The 12,637-nt window shown below is 44.2% G+C and overlaps 1 protein-coding gene and 1 long non-coding RNA gene across 4 annotated transcripts in view; both read right to left on the bottom strand.

Moving 5' to 3' along the window:
- FAM220A (family with sequence similarity 220 member A) overlaps positions 1-5,925 on the bottom strand; it is a 29,721-nt gene extending 23,796 nt beyond the window's left edge. For 2 of the 3 annotated variants that reach the window (XM_082199514.1, XM_082199512.1), the window contains exon 1: positions 5,786-5,925. The gene's annotated coding sequence lies outside the window, so the exon portion shown is untranslated. Of the gene's footprint in view, positions 1-1,571; positions 1,693-5,785 lie in introns of those variants that run through there. The other variant, XM_082199513.1, reaches the window with a different exon arrangement.
- Positions 5,926-9,166: 3,241 nt separating this feature from the next.
- Positions 9,167-12,634, bottom strand: LOC309519161. Its single transcript, XR_014213703.1, has 2 exons — positions 12,246-12,634; positions 9,167-11,228 (listed from the first exon to the last, which is right to left on the bottom strand). It is a non-coding gene; the product is annotated as an uncharacterized lncRNA (long non-coding RNA).
- Positions 12,635-12,637: the final 3 nt, after the last annotated feature.

Genomic DNA, 12,637 nt, shown 5'->3' on the forward strand with positions numbered 1-12,637 from the left:
CGCAGCGGCAGCAGGAGGCCCCATTAGCTAAAGTGGTGCTTCAGGTCAAGAACAGTTTCAGGTTAAGAATGGACCTCCGAAATGAATTAAGCTCTTAACCCGAGGTACCACTGTAATTCTATCAGTTACATTTTATTTGCACCATCAGAATGAATTTCAGGATCCAAGCTGCTTCTTTCTGCGCAGCCTGAGCAGGAGCAGTGAACAACGTTATAGTTAATTGTTGTAGCTTGTCTTCACTTACTCCACCCCTCTGCCCTGTTCACAGTTGTGAAGAATATTCTTACATTATGAATGGTCTGTGTCACCATTAAGAAAAAAGGTAGAAATAGGCCAATATATGTGTGGCCTGTCCCTGGATCAAATTACCTTTTTCCTTCATTTTGGAGGGGAAAAGCAGTCCATCATCATCATCATCATTACCATAAATCTTTTTGCTACAGTGTTCGAAACTCCCATTGTTCTAGGTGCATTTTGTGACAGGGTATTTCATTAGCACAAACTGTTTTTGAGATCTGGATGCAGCACTGTGCCTGAGATTTCAGATTAAAACTGCAGAGTGGAAGGGAAGGAGGACCTTTTTCTGCCTCCCCACTTCCAGCTACTCTCTGGAGACTGGAGAAGAGACCCTCTTAAGAATATTAGGGGGGGAAAGGACTAGACCATGTGAAAAATGAACATAATATTTTAGCTGCAGTTCATTCATTTTCAGCTTTGTATTCTTGTTATTAAAAAAAAATTCCCTAGACATTCCGTTGTTGCGCCCATGGCCTCAGATTAAGGTGCCATTTAGCTCCTAGCTTCCATATCTCAGTTTCGAACACTGGTTTGCTAATCTACTAAGTAAACAGATTTAAAGTTGAAACTCTTAACCACCATCTCATATCCAAGTATTTGTTTTAAGCAAACAGAAATCCCATTCTAAAGTAAAAGTATCTACCTATACCGTATTTTCAGATCTTCTGAACCCACTTACTTTTTACTACAGAAAGTTCTGTCTTTACTTTTTGCTCCTTATCCTCATAAACCACCCTATGGAGTACTCAAATATTATACAAGCGACCCCCCACTTATGCAGGGGTTATGTTCCAGCATTCTGCGCACATAAGTGAAAATCAGATAAGTGGCAAGAACCCTCTAAACACCCTTTAAATGCCCTCTCTACCGCTCTCTCTCCAATCCAGATAAAAAATACTGTACCAAAAACTTCAACTGGAATAGAAGCTCTGGGGCTGGCAGGAGCGCGAGCAGAAAAGCAGCTGCTGGTGCTTTGCTACCCCGCACACCAGCTGTTAGGCAGAGAGGCTGCACGGTCTAAACAAGGCCCGGTTGTGCCTTCAGTCTCTTCTCTGCCCTTACTGAAGTCCTCTTCAGGCTCCAAGGACTCTCCAGCTCTCTCCCTCCATTTCCGGGTATGAATTAAATGATTTAATTATTTCCCACCACCACACATATATGTGGTCGTGCGCAAGTCAACCGCAGATTGGGTGTGTGTGTGCCTGTACTCATTTTGGAGATCATAAAGAAAGGCAGTTCAAAACCAAACATTCCTCTATTCTAGTACACATTACCTTCTGTTTCGCTTTACAACTAGAATACTGTAATTTAGTTTTGCCCTTTTGTGAGCTGATGCAACTCAACTGTCATAACAATTGCTAACTTCAACCAATAAGATTCCAGGAGGTAAATTATGATGTCATAATCCAGAATCATTCTAGAGCACAATTTCTTTAAAAATATTAAGCAAAATGTTGGAGAAGTCTCATTTTTTTAAAAAAATGATTTCTGCTGAGACAAGTGGCTTGATTTCTCTACTGAACAAGGAATAATTTCCTCTAAGCAGAAGAGAGACCAGGAGACTGTAGGAATTTCCATCTTAACATGGCAACAATAGGACATGTATCAAAATGCAGAGCTTCACATTTTCTATACAACAGTCATTGATCTACATACAGTTTTATACTCAGGAGATGAAGAGATCATGCTATAGCAAAACTATTTAACACATCAAGACCACCTTGATATAAACAGACCCTTATGTAAGTTTGGTGGTCACACAGAACGTTTGTTCTTATTGCAACTTGACAAGCCAATTTGCAGGTAGCTATATCAATCTTTCTACCAGTGATGTTGGTTTTCTGGAAAAAATTGCAAACTGCAAATTAGTCTGTTTTGTGGTCTGCATTGGAACATTATCAATCTGAATCAGAACAAAATTCTGATGCCCTAGAGAGTGTTTTTAAGCATGTTTCTTTTATTAAGCATGTTTCTTTTATTTCTATATAATACAAATTTAAATTTTTGCAACTTCCAAGATTGCCTAATAATAAATTTGCTATAGGCACCCACTCATTGTTACTAATCGAGTTATGAAACAGAGAGTTTTCTACAAAAAAATAAAAGCCATGGAAAATTCTCCACCCTCCCACCCAGCTTGTTCCTATCACAGCACTCCAGACAAATCTGTGAAACCACACCCATGTCAAGGAACTAAGTACAGTAAGGGTGAAAATAGATTTGAACAGAGATACAGAATACAATGCACTACCTCCCACATTACATCTAGGACAGACTGCGATCAGTGAAGCCATCAATTACCAAAAAATGTATGTAACCTAGTTACAAGGGACATGATTTATTGAATTACATTTGTATCCTACCTTTCTTCCATACAACTAAAGGGAGGGTTCCTTGTAGTCTCCCATACAGGCAATGACTAGACAATGACTATTTTGGAGTCAGTAAGGTTGCTGTATCATGCAACTTCAGACCATAATCTTAGATAGTTGTCAAAAGTGAGGATGCCTGCCAAATCTCTGCTGGAAGAGTCTTCCATAGCATGGGGTCAGTCATTCTAAATGTGCAGCTTTTGGCTGAAGCCAGCTGGGTCTCTGTATCATGGGGGACAACTCTCAATACTTTTCCAGATGATACAGTGGTACCTTGGGTTACATACGCTTCAGGTTACAGACTCCGCTAACCTAGAAATAGTACCTCGGGTTAAGAACTTTGCTTCAGGATGAGAACAGAAATCGTGCTCCAGTGGCACGGCAACAGCGGGAGGCCCCATTAGCTAAAGTGGTGCTTCAGGTTAAGAACAGTTTTAGGTTAAGAACGGACCTCCAGAACGAATTAAGTTCTTAACCCGAGGTACCACTGTATTTATTAGTGATCAGGCTGAAATATAAGGTTCCAAATGGTGCTTAAGATTACTTGGACCCAAGTTGCTCAGGGTTTTGTATAGTAACACAAGAGCCCTTTTTATGAAACTAACTGATGGGAAGGTGCCAATATGCTTTGTGCCCTCCTTGATAATGTCCCAGATTCTCTCTGAGACCTCGGGGGGGGGGAGTGTATAATTTGTGAGGGGAGGGGGCAATACACAGTTCTACTAAGAAATCCAAACTCTTAAATTTGATTATTTTTTTTAAGTTACAGATCCATATACAGCACTAGAAAAAGAGATCAAGAGAATGGTCAGAATCTGAGTAATCTTTGACTTTCTTAGCCCAATGGCCATGGTGTCCATTTGCAACAAATGCAAACAAAAACAAAAAAACAGAAAGATCAAAACATGCAGACACACTGCCCAAAGTTTGGCAAATTACCGGTAAGTAAAATTTAGCAGTGAGCACACCACTTTCCACAGGTTCCAATATCAAAGCTTACCACGTAACTGAGGAAATATCAGCTTAAAAATATACCTTTTTCTATCATCCAGAAAGCAACATTATTATATACTGCTTCTGATTATGCCAATAAAATATGCCAGTGTTTCATAACTGGGCAGATATTTGAACCTTGGCCTCCAAGGTCCTAGCCTCACACTCTAACCACTACACCACTGGCTTCACAAGAATAAAATGAAGGACTGAGGCGGGAAGTGTGAATATATTGGTACCTCGGGATACAAACATTATCCGTTCCGGAGCCCCGTTCGCATCCTGAATAGAACGTAAGACACGACTGTGCATCTGTGCGTGCGCGGGTCGCGTTTTGCCGCTTCCACGCATGGCGTCATTTTGAGCATCTGCGCATGCGTGAGCGGTGAAACCCGGAAGTAATGCGCTCCATTACTTCTGGGTTGCCGCGGAGCGCAACCCGAAAGCGCTCAACCTAAAGCACATTCAACCCGAGGTATGACTGTACTGGAGGAAAGCCAGATTACAAAATGCAGTTATTTTAAAAACTATTTCATAGATTTCAACCATTTTCATTTCCTGTTGTGATTGTGAGCCACTTTGGACAGGCGTTTGCCCAGGAAAAATCTTAGCAAAACAAATACACAAAATATGTGCAAGATGGGTTCGTTTGTGTTTACTCGGTATGCAAGCACGCACTCCCACAATCTGAAGCCCTACGGCTCAAGCGGGGAGCTGAGGACAGTCCAAGGAGCGCCTCCTTCCTTCTCAACTCCACTCCCCACCCCAGTAGCTCAACCCTAGACTACCTCATAGGGTTGCTGTGAGGATGAAGTAGGAAGAGCAGGGGTGACAAATAGGGAACAGCCATCCACCTTGAGGGAAAGGTGGGCTATGGGCCGGATTTAGGTTTGATGAGGCCCTAAGCTGCTGGCGGTAATGGGGCCCTTTATATGTCTAGCTGTCCTTTGTCAACAACAAATTGTCACTGTTTTTGTGTTGAATATATGCTATATGGTATCTAAAGCCATTTGCACATAACAAATAGGAGCCTACACAACACAAAACATTGTTGCTGTACGTAAGTGTTATTTTATTTGTTTTTTATCTTATATTTTGGAAATGCACATCCAGATTTTTCTTTAATTTTTTTTGGGCCCCCAAGAGAGTGGGGCCCTAAGCTATAGCTTGTTCAGCTTATACATAAATCCGGCACTGATATATAGGGTATTTTAAAAGATGCAAGTGGCTCTGTGGGTTAAACCACAGAGCCTAGGACTTGCCGATCAGAAGGTCGGCAGTTTGAATCCCCGTGATGGGGTGAGCACTGTTGCTCAGTCCCTGCTCCTGCCAACCTAGCAGTTCGAAAGCATGCCAAAGTGCAAGTAGATAAATAGGTACCGCTCCGGCAGGAAGGTGAACGGCGTTTCTGTGCGTTGCTCTGGTTCGCCAGAAGGGGCTTAGTCATGCAGGCCACATGACCCAGAAGCTGTACGCTGGCCCCCTTGGCCAATAAAGCGAGTTGAGCGCCACAACCCCAGAGTCAGTCATGACTGGACCTAATGGTCAGGGGCCCCTTTACCTTTTTATTTTAAAAGAGGCCCCGTGCAACATGTGTACAGTGGTACCTCGGGTTAAGTACTTAATTTGTTCCGGAGCTGCGTTCTTAACCTGAAACTGTTCTTAACCTGAAGCACCACTTTAGCTAATGGGGCCTCCTACTGCCGCTGCGCCACCGCCATGCGATTTCTGTTCTCATCCTGAAGCAAAGTTCTTAACCTGAAGCACAATTTCTGGGTTAGTGGAGTCTGTAACCTGAAGTGTATGTAACCTGAAGTGTATGTAACCTGAAGCGTATGTAACCCGAGGTACCACTGTACTCTGTATCCACGGGGCCTCTTTCAAAGGACTCGCCTTGTATATCCCCTAAAAAAGGAAGATACATAATAACGTGCGCGTGGTTTGTTTTTAATTTAAATGTGCTTTTACTTTATAGGGAAGCACCCTCACCCAACCCACCGGCCGGAAGAGACCGGCACCCTCACCCATGAGGGAAGTGTGGGGTGGGGAGAGCACCTTTCCCTCCCCCCTCAAACGCCCCCTCCCCAACCCCCCCTCCCCGTCCCTCACAAGGCGAGGGTCACCTGTAGCCTGACGTTGAGCATCATGGAGGCCACGATGTAGAGATAGGGGAAGTTGATGCGGAGCTTCCAAGCCAAGTCGAAGAAGATGAGGAGGGTCCGAGTCAGCCCTTTGCAGAAGACCCCGTACGACCGGGCGGCCGCCGACTGAGAGAACCTGGCAACCAGGGCGGACAGCAGCGTCGTCGCCGCCACCGCCATATACACTCACCTGCAGAGCCAGGCCTCATAGGCTCCGCCCTCTCCTCTACTCTCCCCCCCAAACAGCTTGCGCCTAACCGCCCCCCCCCCCGCTGACCCCTCGCAAAACCCCGGATGTCGGAGGAGCGAAGGGAAAGGCAGCCCCGGCCGAGGAAGGTGTTTACGTTCGGGCAACAGGGTTTGCCGCCGCGGCGCCCCTACGTCACGACGCACAGCTCCCTTCCTGACCAATCACTTCTTCCCAGAGAGGAGGGCGGGGGAAGAGAGATTAAAAACAACTGGAAGGAATTTGTGGTCCTCCAGATGCGGACGGATTTCAGCTCCCATCAGCCCCAGCCTGCAAGGTCAGCGGTTCTGGATGCTGGGAGCTGTAGTTTAGTGGCATCTGAAGGGCCAAAACAGACCATGGTTTATGGCTAGCCTGTGGAGTTTATAACTTGTTGCTAGATGGCAGCTCCTGTCCTTGGCCACAGAGGTTGTCTGGGGCTGATGGGAGCTGTGGTGCAGCATCCGGAGGGGACCACACTTTAGCAGCTCTTGTTCTAGGGCAGGCATAGGCAAATTTGGCCCTACAGATATTTTCTGACTACAATTCCCATCATCCCTGACCACTGGTCCTGTTAGCTAGGGATGATCTGGAGGGCCGAGTTTGTCTATGCCTGCTCTAGGGTGTGAGCCACTGTATGTGTGTGTCCAGTGCCAGATTTACGTGTAAGCTAAACAAGCTATAGATTAGGGCGCCACTCTCTTGGGGACCCCAAAAAAACCCTGGATGTACATTTCCAAAATATAAGAAAAAAACAAATAAAATAAAACCTACATAAAGCTATGGTTTTCCCAGTAGTGATGTATGGAAGTGAGAACTGGACCATAAAGAAGGCTGATTGCCGAAGAATTGATGCTTTTGAATTATGGTGCTGGAGGAGACTCTTGAGAGTCCCATGGACTGCAAGAAGATTAAACCTATCCATTCTGAAGGAAATCGGCCCTGAGTGCTCACTGGAAGGACAGATCCTGAAGCTGAGGCTCCAATACTTTGGCCATCTCATGAGAAGACTCCCTGGAAAAGACCCTGATGTTGGAAAAGATTGAGGGCACAAGGAGAAGGGGACAACAGAGGACGAGATGGTTGGACAGTATTCTCAAAGCTACCAGCATGAGTTTGACCAAACTGCGGGAGGCAGTGGAAGACAGGAGTGCCTCGCATGCTCTGGTCCATGGGGTCACGAAGAGTCGGACACAACTAAACTACTAAACAACAACAAGCTCTAGGATGTGAGCCACTGTATGTGCATGTCCAGTGCCAGATTTACGTATAAGCTAAACAACCTATAGCTTAGGGCCCCACTCCCTTGGGGGCCCTAAAACAATTTAAAGGAAAAGAACCCTGGATGTACATTTCCAAAATAAAAGATAAAAAACAAAATAAAACCTACATACAGCAAACAGTGTTTTGTGTTGTGTAGGCTCCTATGATGTAAGTAATGGGCCCTGCCTGCTAGCCTGCTTCCTAAAATATCACTGGTTTGCTCATTTCTATATATAGGGTGCCTACATTCTGGATGTACAAATGGCTTTAGATAACTATTGGGTCCATAAATTACCATGTAGCATATATTCAACACAAAAAGCAGCAACAATTTGTTGTTGACAAAGGGACAGCTGGACATATAAAGGGTCCCATTACCTTCAGTAGCTTAGGGCCTCATAAAGCCTAAATCCGGCCCTCTGCGTGTCATGTGTGCATTGCTCTTTGCGTGCTTTGTCCAAAGGGCATTACATAGCTTAAAGTTTTGAGCAGCTACTCAACTCAACCAACCTACTGGGAAAGAAAATAATCTCCCAACTATATAAAATCCTCACACAATTGGCTCCCCTTCTTCTCATTTCATTAAGACTACAATGGGGAAAAGGTTTTGGACAAGAATTAGAGGAACAGCTCTGGGAACAAACTATCATGTGCATCCAACTCATCTGGAACTCAAGAAAATGTGTTAAAGATAGTGCATAACTGGTACATGTGCCCAAACAGATTATACACATCTAACCCTTGCTGTCAGGAATGTGATTTACCTGGCTCTCTAGTGCAGATGTGGTGGTTTTGCCCCAAAATTAATCCCTTTTGGGGAAAAGCTTTTCAAACAATCAAATGGTGAGACAAATCACTACAACCAGCCCCAAATTAGCTATACTATATTATGTTACTCCTCAGATTTGGAACATAACCAATAAAGACCTCACCATCCATTTATTAACTGCAGCTAGATTAGTGACTGCAAAAAATGGGAAAACTTTAAATGCAAATCGTTTTGAAGCCTGGATTTCACAAGTTTGGGACATTGTGCTTGTGGACAAATTAACAATTTAAGAAAGGGAATATTGATATGGGAGGGGGAAATCACACCTTCTATACAACATGGTATCCTTTTATTGACTTTGTTAAGACATACCGTAGTTTTAACCCTCCATCGACTCATGGAACCTTATGAAGCAACATTTTAATTTTAGTGCCTTTCTTAGAACATCTAAAACTGCAACTATCAGCTGCTATTTTTTCTTTCTTTTCTGTACAACTAAACTGTTTTATAGCCTCAGAACTACAAGAGAAAAAATCTACAGAAAATTAACCACAATCCTATAAACACTGATTTTAATACTGTATTTTTTATTGCTGTACCCTACTCCAGGACCTTATGGTAAGGGGTAGGATATCCACCAAAAATAACATTTACTCGGGATTAAATCCCTTTGAATTCAATGGGACTCATTCCCGTGTACAGTGGTACCTCGGGTTACATACGCTTCAGGTCACATACGCTTCAGGTTACAGACTCCGCTAACCCAGAAACAGTGCTTCAGGTTAAGAACTTTGCTTCAGGATGAGAACAGAAATCATACTCCGGTGGTGCAACGGCAGCAGGAGGCTCCATTAGCTAACATGGTGCTTCACGTTAAGAACAATTTCAGGTTAAGAATGGACCTCCGGAACGAATTAAATACTTAACCTGAGGTACCACTGTACAGGTTGGAGCTTAAAGAAGATGTTAAAAGAACAGGGCATGGTAACCCGGTCAGGATGGTGAATATTACTCAACTTATAGGCTACAACCCTCTGCCTACTTTTCTGGTAGTAAACCTCACTGAAGACAGCGGGAGTAGAAATGTATAACACAGTGCTGCAAGTAGGTTTTAATATTTAATTCTCTTTTTTGCAGTGAAGATGACAATTCCAAACAATACTGAACATATTTCAATATAAGCCAACGTTAAAAATAAAAAAGGCAGTGTTCCTTGAAAAACCCAGCATGAACATGATTCCCTAGCCTTTATAGTCTGTGTCAAATTTTCCAGGATTACATCAGCATGATTATTCTAGCAATCCACACCCACGTACAGGAATCATGCTGTTCTTCTGCCAACATATACATATAAAGTCACATTACACAACTTCTCAAAACTTTTAAATAGACTTCCTCTTTGCATCAGGTAGTTAAAGAACTGTTTGTCCACATTTTGAGAGTATTCAGTATCATTTACGCAGGTACTGTACCGGTTTCGGTTTAGTAACTAACTTAATGTCTAAAGTAAAAAATTAACAGGAAGCAGATTTCCTAAACTTTGTGAGTTGTTTTCCGTGTTTTACAATGGGGCAAAAAGTTAAACAAAAGAAATACAGGCCACTGAGCTATGGGTGAATGGTGAACCATTTGCTTTGCATGCAGAAAACCCCGGATTCAATCCCTGGCATTTCTTCGGACTCAGGGAGAAGCCCCTGCCTCAAAACCGAGAGAGCTGCTCTTATACTGAGCTAGATGAACTGATGGATAAGTATGAAGTAGCTTCCTATGTTCTTAGATGTACTCATCATTAGTGAGTCTTCACAACAGAATGACATAAAAATGCACAGGTGTATAGTAATGGTTTCGGAGTGTTGATCTGGGAAAGAAATAACAAAGATAGTTATTACTGGAAACGCAAATCTTGCAGATCACAGCTGGAATACAGCCCCATGCACATCTACTCAGAAGTAAGTTCCACTGAGTTCAATGGAACTAGCTTCCAGATAAGGGATTGCAGCCAGGAGAGCAATCTTAACCAGACAGATATGACAGAAGGCAGATACACTGACATATTTCCTGTGCAAATTAAGCTGTATCACACCTGTTCCTGGTGGTAGGTTGCTGGGAAGGCACTGTAAACTTTCAGTTTATACCCTTCCATTGACTACTGTGGGGTGAATTTTAATCGAAATTGTATTTTTGTTGATATAAGGGGTGTAAGAGCTTCAGGAATGGGACCAGTGGATGAAAGAAGTTCTGACGCAGCACAACTGTTTATTCATTTGCCCAACACTCCCATCCCCTTTACAGACTTTTTTTTGTCCTTTACACTAGTGTAACTTCTGCCAACTTAACTTCTTCCAGCAGGGCTTTCCCTCAGCTGGTGCACATCGATACATCAGGACAAGGCATTTACACCAGCTTTAAGGCCAATTAAGGGACGCGGGTGGCGCTGTGGGTTAAACCACAGAGCCTAGGACTTGCCGATCAGAAGGTCGGCGGTTTGAATCCCCGTGACGGGGTGAGCTCCTGTTGCTCGGTCCCTGCTCCTGCCAACCTAGCAGTTCAAAAGCACGTCAAAGTGCAAGTAGATAAATAGGTACCGCTCCGGCGGGAAGGTAAACAGTATTTCCATGCGCTGCTCTGGTTCGCCAGAAGCGGCTTAGTCATGCTGGCCCCATGACCCAGAAGCTGTATGCCGGCTCCCACGGCCAATAAAGCGAGATGAGTGCTGCAACCCCAGAGTCGGTCACGACTGGACCTAATGGACAGGGGTTCCTTTACCTTTTAAAGCCAATTTAGCTGTGGGGTGACTAGATCAGGCATAGGCAAACTCAGCCCTCCAGATGTTTTGGGATGACAACTCCCATCATCCCTAGCTAACAGGATCAGTGGTTAGGGATGATGGGAATTGTAGTCCCAAAACATCTGGAAGGCTGAGTTTGCCTGTGCCTGAACTAGATTAATAACTTTGCATTTTTTATTAACAAATTTGCATTGACATTAATGCACAACCTTATGTGGTAGAATATTTTTAATGTACAGGAGGAGTACAGAATGCCTCTCTTCCTCAGCTCTGCTGCCATTTGTCCAGTCTGCTGCTTCATTCTACAGCATTTATTAATTTTTGTAAAGCACAGGTATCCTACCTTTCAGCTTGCAAGGTCCTCAGAACAGTTTAGCATCTGGAATAAGAGAAATTACAGTAAAATCCATGCTGGTTTTTCCTACAGGCTTACAGGGGTTTCTGCCATACTCTGCAATTTAGAGAACAGAGCCCATTGTCTTCTCAGGCCTTTCTCAGAACCACATTGCAACTTGCTTTCTCTCAGGGAACCATGCCAAAGCACAAGAATGAAACAACGGGAACACTCTGAAAACCCCCTCACCCCCTTTCCTGCCAAGAGTCCACAATAGTCCCAAGACAGCTTTCTGTACATGCTCAGGAACCTCAACATGGGGCAGGACTCCTGAGGGAGGAGAAAGGAGGAGGGAACTGGAAAGGGGTATATATGCTTGTGCCCATGACTGTGAACTTCGTGCATGCTTTTTGTGACTTATCACACTTGCTCCTTCTACCAGTTCATGGATGGTAGAAATAAAACCTTTTTCTCCGAAACTATTCCTTGAGTGTCTGTTGACTCCCTTTCCCAGGCGCAATATTTTTCCCACCCGAGGGCAAAGCCTCATAAGGCTACACTAGAGGCCATCAGGTTGGGGAAACCTGCAGTTCTCAAGTTGCATAACTGAACTGTAAGACTTATCACTGCCTCTCCCTGTCCCCCGCACCGCGCCTGTTGAATTTTGACCTGCTAGGACGTTGCGAGGATATGGTGGGGAGAGCTATGCACACATTGAGCTCCTTTGTGGGACATAAACATAAAAATAAATAGTGGTGAAGACAATATTGTTATGGCGAGTCGTTTTTAATCGTTTTAGTGCACTTTTATGAAAACTGCATGTCATTTTCACTACAACTAAAACCACTTTTTCCCGAGATGGTAAGAGATTTAGATGGGGCGCTTTGCTTAAGAAAATGATCAATATTTTTATATTAAATATATAATGAGTAGAAAATACATACACTTAAGTATGCATATATATATATATATATATATATATACACACACATACATATATATATATAAAGAAAAATGGCTACGACGGAGATTGATGGGAAACCGCCCCCGTCCCTGACCCACAGCTCCCCTCGCGCCTTCTGAGTAGGTTAGTAGAACAAAGATGGCGACCCCTCCTCAACCGACGCCAATGTCCGAATCGGCCGGCAGCGGAAATGTCCGAACAGCAGGCGAGCGGGGCAGGGAGGGGAAAATACTGTCCCGAGGGCGAGGCGCGAGGACGCACACGAAGAGCCGAGCCCTGACCGAACGCCGTCGCCCCCTCAACGCCTCCCCCCCCCGAGTCCTTCCGAACATTCCCGAAAGACCGGCAAAACCCAGCGTTTCCGAATGCTGCCGGGAGGGGCGCTCTCCGAACAGTGTCTTTTTAAAGAAGAACACGACGGCCGACCCCGTCCTACTGACCCGAGTTTCCCCGAAGTCGTTCCGAGCGCGCCCGAAACGTGACGCTATTT

Source organism: Podarcis vaucheri (assembly GCF_965113315.1).
Source record: "Podarcis vaucheri genome assembly, chromosome: 14".
Taxonomy (NCBI): Eukaryota; Metazoa; Chordata; class Lepidosauria; order Squamata; family Lacertidae; genus Podarcis; species Podarcis vaucheri.